The sequence below is a fragment of the Lonchura striata genome, chromosome 13 (assembly GCF_050655825.1).
Source record: "Lonchura striata isolate lonStrDom1 chromosome 13, ASM5065582v1, whole genome shotgun sequence".
In the NCBI taxonomy this organism is placed as follows: Eukaryota; Metazoa; Chordata; class Aves; order Passeriformes; family Estrildidae; genus Lonchura; species Lonchura striata.
In genome coordinates, this window is record NC_140715.1 from 7,888,531 (window position 1) to 7,905,671 (window position 17,141).

Sequence of the window (17,141 nt, forward strand, 5' to 3'; positions counted from 1 at the left end):
AAGTTAGCCCTTCCTACCCCAAAAAAATCTGTTCATACACTTTTGGGTACAAATATAATGAGCCCTGTCCCTCATAGTGGAAGGCACTTGGAGTGGGCAATGCACGCAGATTTTCCATACTGGTGTTGGATAATCACCTCTGGTGTGCCTATGTTAGGACCCTCTTTTGGATCAGGAGTATTCTTTGGTTTCTTTTAATGCTAATTTCACAATTAAATCTGGTGCATCATCTGAACCAAAGTACAATCACGAGATAGAGTGCACAAACAAGATGCCTTTCACCTGAAAGGAAGCTAGAAGGTGTGTGAGATTTATACATAAATCTTTCCCATCCAGAATGAATGATCCATTTGGAATACCAACCTAGAAATAGCACAGAATATAATCCCTGTAAAAAATAAAAAATTACTGTAAATGCCATGCCCATGACACCATCTCTTTCACTTTGCACATTCATTCTTTAGCCTGCACTGCCTCCTAACGTGAATGTGGACTTTGTCACTGAGTATTATTATGACCTATAAAGATTGGTCTGGCATTTTTTAAAGGCACCAGAAAGAAAGGTTTAATGCTGGCTTACAGATAAGCATTATTTTTTATATCCTGGCAGAGTTCCTGTTACAGAAGCAGTCTGATCTTGAAACATGCCTTGAGTTCTCAGCAGTTTCCCTACTAGGAAAGCAGTTCTTGGGGTAGTCTTAGCACTACTGCTCAAAACCCAAAAGATTTGGTTTGCTTCCTGACATTCACTTCAGTCACACTACTTGTGAAAAAAAAAAAAAACAAAACAACAAAAAACCAAAAAAAAACCAACAAAAAAACCAAACCCAAACCCAATACACCAACAAAACCTGAATACGAGTTACTTACTGTCATTATTACTTGAAACTGAAAAAATGTGCCTTCATCTAGGATGATGGAGCAAATTTATAATATTTTTATGAAGTAATCCTTGTATCACTGACTTCAAATTGGCCATGAAATATCATAATTCTAGGGATCTGGATACTGTCAGAGCATATTTTTTCTAATTTAACTTCAATATCCAGCTCACGTAATCTACAATTTAATGATAGTGGAGAAGATAATCTTGAACTGTTCTTCAGGAAGATCGAGAGCACTTTTAAAGCTATTAATATCATTAGTATTTGCTGTGCATGCTAACACATCATCTCCTTTATTTTTACTGCTAAAGTATAACCCTCCAGAAGGGGAACAAGTCAACTACATCCAGAACTTCTAATATGCCAAAACATGAAGCAGATTAGCTGCCAACTGCCCTTCAGATTCAGGGACATCCCAAATCAGACCCAATACCACACAAGTGCAGTATAATTCAAATTCCAGCTTTTTCCCTGGGACACGGCATGACTACAAGCATACAAAGGCCCTGAAGTTGTGGAAAAGTGAGGACCATCAGGTATTTTCAGTTCCCAAGCTCAAAAATTCTTTTTAGCATTTTGCTTGGCATCTCCACTCTTTATGGAGTTCATGGTAAATTTCAAATGCAAGTTATGGAAAGTCAAATGAAAACTTTCATTTTCAAATGAAAGTTCTGGAAATCTTTCTTTTCCAGGTTATTACCATGTGAACCTTCTCCTTAGAACCTTTTATTTTACTTTTTTTCCCAACTCCATTTCCAATTCTTAGGGAATCAGAAGTATGGAGCAAGAGAGAAATGACAGGCAGCCAAGTATAAGAGACACAAAGAATAACAGGTGTAAGGATACAGAGAAATTATCTAGTTTGGTTTTTTGCTTCAGCAAATAATGTCAAATCCAACATCTAGTGAGGTATTTATTTGGTTTTATATAGACAGGATATGATCCTTCTGAACTGCCTAAGAGGCTTCATATTTCTGAGTAAAGGAAAATAGAATGTGTGTCGTGGTGTAGACACCCAGAAATTAAATTGCATCTACATGGAAACATGCAAATAGATGTAATTGCAAGTGGTTAACATGCTGAGCAGGTGCCTACAATGTTTTTTCAGCATGTTAGTAAGATTAAAATTAAAATCAGCTGTACATCTCTCTATCCTTGCATCTAGTTGCAAAAACTTCAATGTTATTAACGTCTTATGGTTATACTCTATATGGATACCTTCATGACTTGACTTATTTTCAGCCTGTTGTCAAATTTACAGCTCTGTTTCACTCTCCCTAGCCTTATTTTAAAAATGAAAGGGTCACATGCACATTTTTCTGTGTATCAGTATTCTTTGTCAAGCTCACAATTCTGGAAACCTTATGTTATGGACATCAAGACTGAGGTGTATAAGCCATTGTTATGTTGTTAAAAAACGAATACAAATAAGCAAAACTACAAATTTTATTCTTTCTTCATTAAGTTATTTTTCTAGCAGAAATCAGAAGTCCATATGTGAAAGACTTGGAAATAAAAAGGAAACGCCATTCTGTAAATTGTACTATAAACGAAATACATAGCTCCTGAAAAATCAGGACAGGAAAGGATTCCCTTTGGATGTACTATGAATACTGCAAACAGTACCCTACAGCAAAATAAATGTTTCGTTTTCAAGGTGAGTCTTGGTGGGATTTTTTTTATTCCTTTTTAAACATACCTGTGATTTGTTTCATAAATATGAAAATGCAAGCAAAAATATATGTTTTTTTTATTTAATAACCCAAGTATTGATAATACTGCCAAAACTTAAAACATGAGATCATGAAACAACCCTACAGACACAACTGTCTCCAGGGGCATTAGTCTATATATGGATCATATCCCAAAGTGTTTCTGCATGGCTAACTTTAAAGGAGAAGTGATATTCCTGTTATTGCCAGCACCGAGGGCTACTCAGAGAAATAAAACACGTATATAAAAGATACACACAGAGTGAGACAACTCCCTGAACTCCCTTCTAACACAGAAATAGCAGCGGGCAGCCTTCTCCTCCACTGGTATTGTTTCAATTCTGCTGGAGCATGTAGAATTGTCCAGCTGCAGCCCCAGAGCACATCTGCACAACAAACCGTGCAGGCAAGGAACAGAGACCTGACCACAGCGCTCTGCAAAGCCCAGTCTGTATTTACCAGTGGTGGTTTTCAGCTTTGCCAGCTCTGTACCTGCCAGTCCCTCAGCAGGGTCACTGAGCACATCACTGGGAACAGATTTTAAAGCGCTCCTCCTTAAACTGCAGCATCTTCCCAAAGCTCTGCCCGCACTGCCATGGCCCTCCCAGCCACTGCCCAGCACAGCCTGCCGTGGACACCCTCCTCAGGGACACTGCTGTTCTCCGTCCCCAAGGTGTCCCCAGGCCCTCCTCAGTGTGAAAAATGCACGTTTTATGATTGGCTTTTCACAGATATTACAATGAATATTATACATGTAATGTTAGAAAGTTATGCTGTATTAATTCTCTTAAGTAGTGTGTTAAATATAGTTTTAGGTTCCAACATAATGTTAAAATAGAGACTATGTATGTGGGGGAAGTTTTTTTTTAAGAATGAGATACTCACTTTGAGGAACACCTAAATCTTCCAAAGGAAAGGAATTTATGGCTTCTTATCAGAAGAAACTAATTTCTTCAAGCTTTGCTCAAACTCAAAGACACCATAGGGATTAAAAATAGCAGTTGACATACAACAGAGTTTCTTATTTTAAAGAGAATGTATGCATAACCATGAAAGATATATAAATATGCAACAAGTGTATTGTTATAAGGGTGATTCCTTTGTTCACAAGATATGCTTTTCGTGACTTAGCGTCCGAGAACATCCGGACATCCGTAACTCTTTGCTTTTTATTGTCTTATAATTGTCCTGACTCTAAACTTTATTACTGTAATTGTATTATTATTTTTATAACAATTTTATTATTATTAAACTTTTAAAATTTAAAAAACAAAGTGATTGGCGTTTTTCACATCAGGGACACCTCTGTTCTCTGTCACCGAGGTGTCTCCAAGCCCTCTTCAGGGATACTGCCACTGTGTCCCCGTGGTGTCCCCAGGCCCTCTCATGGACACAGCCACTCTCTGTCCCCATGGTGTCCCCTACTCCTCATGGACACAGCCGCCCTCTGTGTCCCCAGGGTGTCCCCAAGCCCTCTCATGGACACAGCTGCTCTCTGTCCCCATGGTGTCCCCCACTCCTCCTCATGGACACAGCCGCTCTCTGTGTCCCCAGGGTGTCCCCAAGCCCTCTCAGGGACACAGCTGCTCTCTGTCCCCATGGTGTCCCCTACTCCTCATGGAAACAGCCATTCTCTCTGTCCCCATGGTGTCCCCTACTCCTCATGGACACAGCCGCTCTCTATGTCCCCAGGGTGTCCCCAAGCCCTCTCAGGGACACAGCTGCTCTCTGTCCCCATGGTGTCCCCTACTCCTCATGGACACAGCCGCTCTCTGTGTCCCCAGGGTGTCCCCAAGCCCTCTCATGGACACAGCCGCTCTCTGTGTCCCCATGGTGTCCCCTACTCCTCATGGACACAGCCGCTCTCTGTGTCCCCAGGGTGTCCCCAAGCCCTCCTGCAATGGCTGCTGCCCCTCAGTGCTGCTCCCCCGGCCTGCACTCGGCTCTACCACACACATTTCCTGGGCCTGTAGCAGTGGCACAACATCAGTGATTACTGTTTGATACTGATTAATGTTAAATGGGACATTCAATGTTAGCAATGTTGATATTACATGGAAAACAATGATCCCAAAGGCGTCTTTGATGTGGATAACTGTGGTTCTGTGAGCTCCCTCAGGCAGCAGGTGCGATCCAAGCTGCCACGGTTCCAGGAGGAACCTTCTAGAAGGAGACGTCCAACAGCTGCTGTTGAACGTGTTAAACTCTGAAATGTTCCATAAATGCCAACTTAGTGCCAGGCATAACATTTGCACAAATTTCAATCTAAATGCTTTTTTCCTGCCTCTCGCCCAGCTCGCTCATCGCTCCGCAGCCGTGTGCTGCCTCACGCAGGGCTGCGTGTCGGCCCCACTGACTCACTGACCTGACTCACCTGTTCTAAATTACACTGCAGTAAAAAATGCTAAAATTTAACATGAAGCCAATTCCTGCTTTGCTGAGTGCAAAATGAAAGAACAGGTAAAAGAACACTAATTTCTGAATAGCTTAATTAAAGCAGAGACTCCTGGAGTAAATATGGTGCAACACTGTGCTAGGAATTCTGAGGTGTCTTTAGGGCCAGCCAAAAACTCCAGGGATCTAAAACCAACCTAACTTCTAAAAAATAACACAAACCACAAGCTTCTGAAGTTTGGCAACTCTTTTGCTGTATACCTAAACATTAAAGCCTCTAAGGAAAGCTGCAGCATATTTTAAAAGATGGTGTGAAGATATGAAAAGAATAAAAGGTCATAGTAACCAATGATTTAACAGATTGTAGGTGGAGAGGTTTCTGTGCTTCTGATAATTAATTGGCAGGTTTAGAGAGCACAGTTCTTAATTAAACTGTAAATACGTGTTGATGAGCATCGTGATTTAATAATGATTAATGGCTTTATCCTGTTACCATAAGAACATACAAAATAGATTTAGTTCTTCCATAATTTAGCAGACACATTCATAATTTTTCTCACTAATTTCATAGAAATAGTCTCTTTCTGTAAACATAAAGGCTGTGAACTTCAACATGAAGGTTTGGCACGAATCATACAATGTGGGGAGCTAAAAATAGTAAGCAAGATACGGAGGGGAAAAACTAAAAATTTCTGAGGACTGCAGTGTCCATGAAGTTGCATGAGATAGCATGTTTGTTATTTTCCTTTCATTTCCTTCAGAAATTTATTATTGGTGCTAAAAGACACCAGCCTTCCGCAGTAACAGAAGCTCTGCTTTGGTGGAGATGTTAGAAAGGAGAACTAGCATACTTAAACCTGGTGTCTGTTTTCACATGCATAGAAAAACAGAGCATGCACCACAGGAGACAGTATGTAGGGGATATTCCCAAGTCTCAAGAAGCAGGGGAAACTTCTGCTTTTACAGAGATAAGTCAATAAAAGCAAAGGTTCTGCAGTTCCAACAAATCTTTTATTCAGCCTACACAGAATTACTGATTGCAAGCTTGTTGGAGACAGAACTGGAAACACAACTAAGTTTTGCAAGAAAAATTTCTGACAATTATTCTAAATCAAAGGACTGATTTTTACACAAGAAACAATAGAATAGGCAGTGAGAAGGAAAAGGAATGTTTCTGTCCTTCCCAACGGTTAGCAGGCAATTGATGCAACGCTTAGAATTGTCTCCCATGATGCAGCATCTTCCTTTTTTCCCAGCAAAATTGAAGAGAATGAGACTTTTGGGTTGTTTTTTTTTTTTTCTTTTTGGCAAAAGATTCTACTGCTAAAGCAAAAAAGGAGTATTCATTTCAATTACTTAAGGATTATGCTCTAAAAGGAATTGGGATCCTGCAATTTTTGCAATTACAAATAGTATGGACCTGGAAAAAAAACTCCAAACAAACGAAAAAAAAGGAATAGAGGCTTGCAAATTACTTAAATTTCTAATCTGTAGGCAGAATATATGGTTCTTTTAGCTAGAAACTTTCACACATATTCTTCCTACTGAAAATGGTACAAGTTTACTGATGGGATCTTTGAAAAAGTTTGTGTCAATCTCGAGGATTTAAAACCTGCTTGAAGAGTATAACTTGAGCTTAACTGTGGAGCTGCTAAGGTCTCTCTTGATGAATTTTACATAAGTTTACAATGCCACAGTGTTGCCTGGTGGCTCAAACAGCAAGTTAAAGAGCAGCCCCTACCCACAGCTCGCACTCACAATTGCCTACGACAAGACAACTTGGAGGGGGTAGGAGGGGAAGACAAGATTTTAGCGAAACCTCCCTGTGTACATCACAGTAATTTATTCTGAAAAACACTGAGCTTTTCCTTAGGAAAGCGGTATTTTAAACAACACTGCCTTGCAGTGCACATAGATGGTGAATAGCAAGCAGCAGAACATCTCAGAAGCCTGCAGTAAACAATTCTTGTTTCGCAATACTTGTGGAAGAATATATGAAAAAGAATAACTGAACAAATCTTTGACTGCAATAAAAAGCTTACTTTACTCTTGGACCATTTGCAAAAGCTGTAGTGAAGATGATTAAAAAGGAGCAAAAAGGAAACAGTATTTGCATTCATTCTGATAATAGAATATGAAATTAAAGCATGAAGGGATTAATGTTTTAAAGCTTGACTTGCAGTGATAAAGCTAAGGTATTAGAAGAGACAACATAACCGTTACAGGATAGACAAGCAAAGAAAAAGCAGCACATGCCTTAAAGATGAGCAAGGCAACCTAGAATGGAATTACAAAATGATTAATCAATACAAATGAGAAAGTGTACAAGGAAAGAGAGCTTGGTGAGGCTTCTTATGGGACTCAACACTGCATCCGCTTAAAGATAATGAAAGGAGCATAGCAAAGCCAAAGAAATGCTTTCATTCAGTAGCAAAGTCATTTGTGAACAGTTTAAATTACCCTAATCACCTCCCCTCCAGCCGTCAGTATGCTCTGTCTCTTTAGTTATTTTAAAAAAAGAGTTTGGGGAAATGAGTTCTGCAAATCTAAGCTGCAAAATAATTATACACACACCGTTTTAGCATTTTAACAATGCAATCCCAAACATTTGTTCTCATTAGAATGCAAATCGACTCGTTTAATAATCCCACATGAGAATTCCACCACACTCAGCTTAAAAAGCGCAGTGGTATTCAAAATATTATTAATAAATGCCAAATATGGAACAGCCAGTTTGTTTTGCCAGCAGCTTAGGCTAGATAAAAGACATATAGAACATTTTTTCCAACCAAATTTGTTTAATTGAAATTTAACAGTTGGAATGGTCTGGGTTGCTCTTTAAAAATATGAAGGTGACAGTACCCTCTTAACACAGATACATTCACATTCACTAAAGGCTGAGCACTACAGCCTGTCCTACAAATCAATGACATCAATTTGCTTCAAGTAGTGTCCAATTTCAGTAAGGTACTTCACTATTAATAGTTTTAACCTCTGGTACCAGCTCAAAGCACTGGCCTGAAGTGTGTCATTTCCGATTTATCAATCCAAGTGGTGGTGTCATATTTTTAGTACTACTGCAGAATTTTGGCAATTAGAGGGCTGAAAAAACCCTTAGCAGGGGAAACAAACAAACAAAAAGGCTTAGTGATACTATAATAATCAGAACTCTTCTCTGGTATTTGCCATCCTATTCTTATCCTGGAATGTTATACACATCTATTGCTCAATAAAGTATAATATTTCATAGCTATCACAAGGAGATCTAGTTTGGAACAGAAATCATATATATTTAAATGGCACTTTCTAAATAATTAAGAAACCAGTAATGACCAAGACTAATATAATTAAACAAAATCTGACCCTGAGGCATCTGTATTAATGAGTAACTCGTGTGTCAATATATATGAGAAGCAAGCTAGATAGCAATAATACTTTCTTCAAATTCCCAATACCAGTAAGAAATTCAAATTAAATACACTCTGGGCCATTCTTGGAGTGAGCATAAAGAATTTTAGTAGATAAAAATCAAAATGATTGCTCTGATCTGCTTGCAAGCCCATGATTCAGGCCTGATTAATGATGATTTAGGGAACAATTTTTTTTCTGAGAGAGACAAGTTGTGTCTCTCTACTCATTCAGAACAGTATGCTCTGAACATATCTAACTCCACATCCCACACAGCAGGTCATGGGCATAAATGACTGGATATGGGTAGAAACACCAACCAAAACTGCTGTTTCCTGCTCCGTTCCTCCAAGTTTTGCTCATGTGGATTCTGCTGCTTTCATAACGTAACATGGTGCACAGGACCCTCACCTTGGGGTGAGCAGGGAGTGACCCAAAGAACATGTTGGGCATATTGTGTATACTCATTATTGAATGTTTTCTCAGTACTGATTAGGGCAATGCAGCAGCTGCTGAAATATTAAAAGTCTTTTAGAGTTAATACAGTATGACAACAAAAACAAATTAAATATTGTAATATGACATGGAATATAAATTGTCCGTGACACAAAGTTATAAATATCTGGAGAATCTTTATTTGTTTTGAAAATGTCAGCTTGTCAGAAAATTTTCTTCTGACTGTTTTAATTACCTCTACACTGATGCACGTTTAAGCCACAATAAACATTTTTAGAAATCTCAGCTTTGGGTTACGCAACTATGTTGTTAAGTACCCACTCTGAACATTTTAAGACAAATTAAAAGGATTTCAGGTTTTCTGCCTCAGAATGCTGATAAAGAATCCACTTCTTCCTGCTACATAAAGCTCTCTATCACATACTGATCACTCAACTAGGTTGCAGACATGTATAAAACAATCCAAAGCATTCATCTACTGGGAGGCAAAGCCAGCTCTCTTTCTGTTAATCACAAAGTGTGAAATGAAGTTCACAGAATGGTGTTTAACTCCTTCTGAGCCTTGGCTGAGGGAGACAAGACAGTGTGATGGATGAGGATGTTGTGCCATGAGCTGCACCTATGCCACACCTCCAAATTCCATTATTCAGTCTTTTAACCACTAGGTATTTCTGCTTCACTTGAGTAAAAATATACCATAATGTAATTAACTGAATATCCTAGAGACACATAACCCACAGATGGACTAATTTAGTTTACTGGCAATGTAATTGCCCAGTAGCAGTGAAGCAATGGATATTTATCCATTGTAAGCTACTGTTAAGTATGTCCTAATAGATTGATTCCACTGTTTTGTTTTTCTTTTCCTGGGTACTTATACAACCTCCTCCATGACATTTTCTGAGCACCTAAAACCTTCACTGAATTTGTCTTTACAATTCTCTCAGTAGGTAAATAGCACAATTCGCATGTTTCTAAGGAAGAAATAAAGAAGTGAATTTATTCCAAAGCATTCATGTTCCAGCTGGGAACTGAAACTTTGCACACTCTCATGTGTGTCAGTAGAGTGTTCTAGGAGAAAGTGGGCTGTGGCCCTTGGATGCACAGGGCACCTCTACAGGATGAAGTAGCTCTGGTCAAGGAGCAGCACATTTAGAATCCCATAAGGCACAGTTTGAAAGAACAGTGCTTCTGGAGTTGGGCACAGCATGACAGCCACAACTCCAAGTTCTATGGCTGTCCTTGAAAGGAGAAAACATTCACAATGGACCTAATCATAAAAATCCACTCTTGAGGTTCATGGAAAAAGAGGAATACCAGCACAGCAGTGTTTTTATTTAATTAAAGATGCCTGCTTGCTTATGTTTTGTACACTTTGTGTAACACTTAGCCAATCACACATGACAGTATACAATTATTCTAGGAAAACTTGCTTAGGCTATATTTGCCTCATGCTTTCAACCATTCCAGACATGCAATTATTACACAGTTGTGTCTGGGAAATTATCAAAACAGTATGGTATTTATAAAAGCGAGAGCAAGCCCACATACACATTATCAAATTAAACTGTGGTAATGTGCTTTTTCACATGACTAAAATTTTTATAACATAATTCTGCAATATCTTGTTGCTTCACGGAGTTCTTGCACTTAGTTGGTAAAAATCTCTCATTCACATTTTTATGCCCAAAACATTGCAGGTTTAAAAAGAAGCGGTTATAACTTCAATTACTTGATCAATATACAATGAAATTATGAAAATCATTATCTTGGTAGCCTCGGAGCTTTGTCCTTCCCAGTTTCCTGGCTGCATTCCATGCCTCATGGTTTAACACATAGTTTCATAAGGAATTAGAGAATTTAAAAGTGCATCATAGCTTTCCCACAAATCACCTCCAAGAGTATTTACAGATTTCAGTCATCTGAAATTATAATAGTCCTTTGTTGATGCTGTATCCACACCTTTGGCTTTACTCTGGCTATGTCCTTGCTATATGCCTGGATTCAGCCAGTATCTGGTGCTTTAACACTGTCAGTGTTAAAGCCCGTGGTGCTGGAACTACTTTTCATGCTATGCAGTCATGACTATAACCTCTACTTGAGTCCTGAATATAATAATCTCTTCATCACACAGCATTCATATGCTGGATGGGAGGAGGAGAAACAGAGCAAAATTAATTCTGTCCTTTCACACCCATTTTCTTCTGTACCAAGTCAAGTAGCACCAACTCCACATTGGTTGAGTGAAGCTGCTGTGCACTGCAAAGCTCCAAGCTCAGCTCAGCATTGTACTGAACTGGATAGCAAGGGTTTCTTGAGGCCTGTCATCTAAACCTGATTAAATGGAAAGAAACCCAGCTGTTCTTTGCCCCTGAGGGAGTAATATACTGTGGTTTTTTTTATTTTTGTTTGAGTATATTTTTAGGTGAGGGGTTGTTTGGGGTTATTTTTTAGACAAGCAAATATCATTCCAAAGGGAAACACCAGCTAAAAGTGTCAAGTACCATTTGTAACTCTTAAAAATTATTTTCCTAATATTCCACAATGAACATGACATTTTAAAATTGAAAGAAAGGTGCTAAGGCAGCTTACTGTTTCTTTTTTAACTGAATTGCATTCATGTAGACTAACTTAATATAGCTTTTACTGGCATACTTTTGCTTATGTATCACTCTAAGAAGAAAAAAAATACAAGATAAAAAAGATTTCTTATTGGAAAAAATTACATGTCAACATTTGCCAGAGTTGCTCACTATTGACCTCTTCTCCTGGAAGAAGTTCTGCTGTGGAGATTTCATGGCAGGCTTTGACTGTGGAATCCTTTACTCCCATAACAAGAAGTTGGTAAATGCTTCATTAGTTGCTAAGAGATTGGTTATTAACAGTCACAGAATATCTAACACACCAGTATTCACCAGTATTCCCAATAAAAACAATACCATCAGATTTTCACATGAGAACCTACCAGAGTTATTGCAAAAAACAGAAACAAACTGTGATTATGTTTTCTCATTCTGTTTCCTAAAGTGGACATCCCATCATATCCCACATGGGCTTTTTTCCAACATTTTTTCTTCTGCATAATATTTTTCAGCAAAATTAATACCAGTCCACTGTAGCATGATGCTTCCTAATATAAATTGTAAAGGTCAGGTTGTTCAAAGGTGGCAGGATAGGTGCTAATTGTCAATTTTAAAAGTTCGTATGGCCAAAAGTTGTTCAGGTAAGTGAACACATCGAGGGGCAAGGGGGTTGGTTCTTTGCTCTCTGAATCCTCAGAAGAGAATTTTAAAAGGATTTTGCACATCTTTTTCTTTGAGAAACAGGATACAGACCTCATAAGCTCAGAAGATGCATCAGACAATTAAGAGTTATTAGACAGACCTATATTTTTTACCAATCGTCACCTTTTTTTACAATTACTATTAGGAAATAAAATTCTCAAAAGAAAATTATATTTAAAGAGCATCCTTGATCACTATTTTGAATATATTATTATACATGCACTGTTATAGGGTTGGGTTTTTTTCAGGATTTTCTGAATTTAGTTCCTTATGATCATGTGACATAAAGGCACTGGATGTGTTTGAGTTGCTATGTAACTATTGATTCAGAATGCACAGGAAGGTATCATTGATAAAGCAAATAATAAAGCACATATGCCTCTTTCCATGAATGTATTTGTAATTTGTTTTAAAATTCCATTAATACCCCTCAGCTGAGTGCATGCTTCTCCATGATAAATATCTGAACACTGAATGTCTTTACCAAAAGGCCTACTCAGACCACATTTCAGTAACCTCAACCAATAAACAAGTAAAAAACCCTAATTTCTGGGAAAGAAATTGTGACAGGTTCAATAACTGCATCTATCATCCCTTATTACATTAGTTATTCCTGTTATAGTTTTGTTAAATGTGCAGTTGCTAGTGGGTTTGGGGTTTTTTTTTAAACATACATACTACAAATCAGGAGGCTCATAGGGAACTTCAGGTAAAGCTAACAACCTATTTACAAATCCCTCATTTCCAACAGCATTAAAATTCTGAAGGCTTCTGCTTCTTAATTGTACATAGGCAGGACAATTTGCTCCAAGGTTTTATTACATTAATTTTGTATAACATTGTTATGCATTATTATATTCTTGCTAAACTACACACTGCTGAAGCATGAAGTAGAGAGCTCAGACTAAAACCCACCCTGGAATTTACACTACTGGTCTAAAATGTTTAAAGTATTGCACCCGTATTTTAAATATTTGTAACCACATAATTTGGGGAAAAAAGGAATGCATGGTTGAAGGAAACATCAATGCAGTAGAAGACCTTGTAAAAAGAAAAGAAAAACTATTCTAACTTTGGAAATGCATACATATTCTTCTGTAACTAATTTGAACAGGAACAGTGGTAATATATGCTGGTATAATTGAAGATATCCTTTTAGTCTCTTTGGAAAAGATAACAGTTCTAGGCAAATTTGATGTTTCAGAATAAAATAGGAGATTATTTAGGAAATTGAAAAATGTAGGGGGGAAATCCCTGTTCTGTTAATTGCAGTATATCTGTTTGAACAGTCTTATTAAATTCTTCATGTTTATTCTTAGGGTTTCTTATACCTATACCACACAGTGGCCTAAGGGGATGGTATTCAATCTTCACCCAGCAATCTGAATCTTCACTCAAAATGATCTTGTCAGATCCTTCTGCCCCTGCAGGTCAGATCACAGTTCCTTGAGGAAGCCTCAAAACATCCCAAACCTCCCTAGTTCTCTCTGTTTGGACAGGCAACTAGAACAAGCTGCCACCAAAGTATCACTGGCAGAAGCAGGGATGGGGCTGAAGCTGACAGGGAACAGAGAGAGGAGAGGAACCAGATTCCTCCAGCCCAACAGATGCTGTGCCCCAGTGCCTGCTGTGAAGTTCAACCAGCCCTGCTGAAATCCAAGTGCCCCAGAGCCTCCCTGCAGCCACGCTGGTGAGACACGGACGGGACAAAAGGATGGAAAAGTGGCTGGGCTCTCAGGCTGCAAGGGTCAGCTTTTGCCAGTGGTACAAAAGGCAGTTGCTGACTGGTGTCACTCATGCCAGAACTGTTTAATGTCCTTATTGACAACCTGGACAATGGGATGAAGCACACTCTGTGGCAATTACACTTTCCAGCTGGTTTAGGAGCTTTTTTTAGAATTGATTGAGAAAGTCTTATTATTAAAAACACATAAAAGAAGAAATGAGATGATTGGCCTACTTCTCTATATATACATTTTGTAGAATAACTCACTGATTATACTGTCTGTATCAAATATGACCACTTATATATTTTGCTGTCAAATAACAAATTATTATATTTATTTAAAATGTTTGTAATGAGCACCTTTTACTTGGAAATCAGTGTCTTTATTCAAGTATTATCTATTACTACAGGAAGACAGGCTGGTATTTAGAACTGCTTTTGTCAGAGTACCTTCCATCATCACTTTTGCAAAACAAATGCAAAAATAAAAAGGTTTTTTTTACCAATATCTATGTTATACTAGGAAATGAGAAGGTTAAGTGCAGAAATGTGGGTTTGATTAATGCAGTTATATATATACATTCAGAATAAATGCCTAATTCAAGCATCTGATATTTGCTGTTCACTTATTCACATTATTCAGTAAACGGTAAAATAAACCAATGAGAAATATGATCCTGGAATCTCTATTACAGTAAAGAACTAATGAAGATAAAACCTTTAAGATATTCTCAATCAATGAAGACTCAAAAGTAACATTTCCAAAAGGTTGCTTGGTAAAAATTTTGCTGCAAGAACTCATACACTGATGCTGGTACCCACACATTAACCCCAAACCCATAATACTTCAGAGGGAAGGTATAATTGTTCATTACTGCTTGATTTGTGATTGAAGACAGAAATATCACAGTTCAAAGTATAATGCTATCTAAAGAAACCATTTCAGATATTTTCTGTAACTTAGATAACTACTGGTTAGCTCTTTAGGGAATATATTTGACTTTTGCAGGTCCATGAATCTGTGGGAGGAGGACAGATCAAGGGAAAAATAAAGGAGCTGAAGTTATTTTTTACTGGACTCTAAACAGAGTTTTTTTCTGAAGCTGTGCAGGGAGACATTCTCATGAGGAAAGATGGTCTAGTTGTGCTGCTTCAGAATTGAGTGTTCCCATTGGCAAAAGAAGGATAAATTTTAGAAGAAATATAGGAAATTTATTCTCATGATTTCTATAATATTTTTCATTAACAGAACCCAAACAACAAAACAAAACCACAACAGAAACAAACCAACAAAAATCCAAACACTTCTGTTTCAAAAAGACTGTTTGGTAACCAATTTCCATTACTGTCATCACCCAGAGGGGAAAGAGCATCAGTATTTCATCTAAAATTAAAATAGATTAGATAATTCAGGGATTATCTGAGGATAAAGCTCCATTGAGACCCTACTGATGAATAGTGCTCTGAGACACAACTAATGAATGGGTGAGGGAAACAACCTGTGCTGAAAATGTGCAAACAGCATCTCAGGAGGTGGGAAAATTAGATCAGGCTCATCCTAATGGGAGCTGTGTCAGTAGGAGACAAACTTTTCATAAAATAGGAAGTATTTCAATAACATATTGTAATTTATGCTTACAAAGAATTTCTTTGACTAATACCAGAAATAAAAGCAGTGTGAAAATGAATAAATATACAACTTTCCTGGATAGTACTGTCATGGTTTGATGCTGGCCAAATGCAAGCACCCATGAAAGTCACTCGCCTTCCCCTACCACAGCTGGGCAGAGGAGAGGAAAATTTAACTAAGGACTCATAAGTTGAGATACAGACCAATAGAAAGCACTTCAAGGGCAAAACAGGCTCAGCTTAGAGGTACAAAATAAATTTTTTACTAACAGAGTCAGAAGAGGATAATGAGAAGTAAAAATAAGTCCTAAAAACAACTTTTCTTCCCCCAACCCCTCCCTCCTTCTCACCAACAATGCAGAGAACAGGATGTGGGGGTTTTGGTCAGTTCATTACCCAACTTTCCTCTGCTGCTCTGGTAGAAGATTCCTTCCCCTGCTGCCCCGGGGGGTCCCTCCCTTGGAGACAGTTCTCTGTGAACTTCTCCAGCGTGGGGCCACTCTCACGAGCAGCATCTTCCCAAAACTGCTGCAAGGGGAGTCCCTCCCAAAACTGCTGTGGGTGGGTCACACTCATGGGGTGCAGTCCTCCAAGGCCAGGCTGCTCCAGCCTGGGAGCAGGGCCCTCTCCACTGGGTCTTCCCCTGGGTCACAGCCTCCTCCAGCATCCACCGGCTCTGGAACCACCTCCCCAGGGGCTGGGGATGGATCTCTGCATCCCTGTGGATCCCCAGGGACTGTTCATGGATCTCTGCATCCCTGTGGATCCCCAGGGACTGTTCATGGATCTCTGCATCCCCGTGGATCCCCAGGGGCTGGGGTGGATCTCTGCATCCCTGTGGATATCCATGGACTGTTCATGGATCTCTGCATCCCCATGGATCCCCAGGGACTGTTCATGGATCTCTGCATCCCTGTGGATCCCCAGGGACTGTTCATGGATCTCTGCATCCCTGTGGATCCCCAGGGGCTGGGGGTGGATCTCTGCATCCCTGTGGATATTCATGGACTGTTCATGGATCTCTGCATCCCTGTGGATCCCCAGGGACTGTTCATGGATCTCTGCATCCCTGTGGATCCCCAGGGACTGTTCATGGATCTCTGCATCCCCATGGATCCCCAGGGGCTGGGGGTGGATCTCTGCATCCCTGTGGATCCCCAGGGACTGTTCATGGATCTCTGCATCCCCATGGATCCCCAGGGGCTGGGGGGGATCTCTACATCCCTGTGGATCCCCAGGGGCTGTTCATGGATCTCTGCATCCCTGTGGATCCCCAGGGGCTGGGGATGGATCTCTGCATCCCTGTGGATCCCCAGGGGCTGTTCATGGATCTCTGCATCCCTGTGGATCCCCAGGGGCTGTTCATGGATCTCTGCATCCCTGTGGATCCCCAAGGACTGTTCATGGATCTCTGCATCCCTGTGGATCCCCAGGGGCTGGGGGTGGATCTCTGCATCCCTGTGGATCCCCAGGGGCTGCAGGGGCTCAGCTGCTTCCCCATGGTCCCACCTTGGCCAGCAGAGGAACCTCGGCTCTGGCCCCTGGAGCGCCTCCTCCCTCCCCCTGACCTTGGTGCCCATGTTGTTTCCCTCATGTGTTCTCACCTCCCCCTTTTCTCTAGCTGGAATTAGCAATGCCCTCACTTGGT

The 17,141-nt window shown here is 39.6% G+C and overlaps 1 protein-coding gene across 1 annotated transcript in view; it reads right to left on the bottom strand.

The window, feature by feature from the left end:
• The window catches only part of TENM2 (teneurin transmembrane protein 2), a 1,518,527-nt gene that overhangs the window by 1,153,606 nt on the left and 347,780 nt on the right, over positions 1 to 17,141 (bottom strand). The gene's annotated exons all lie outside the window — the stretch shown is intronic.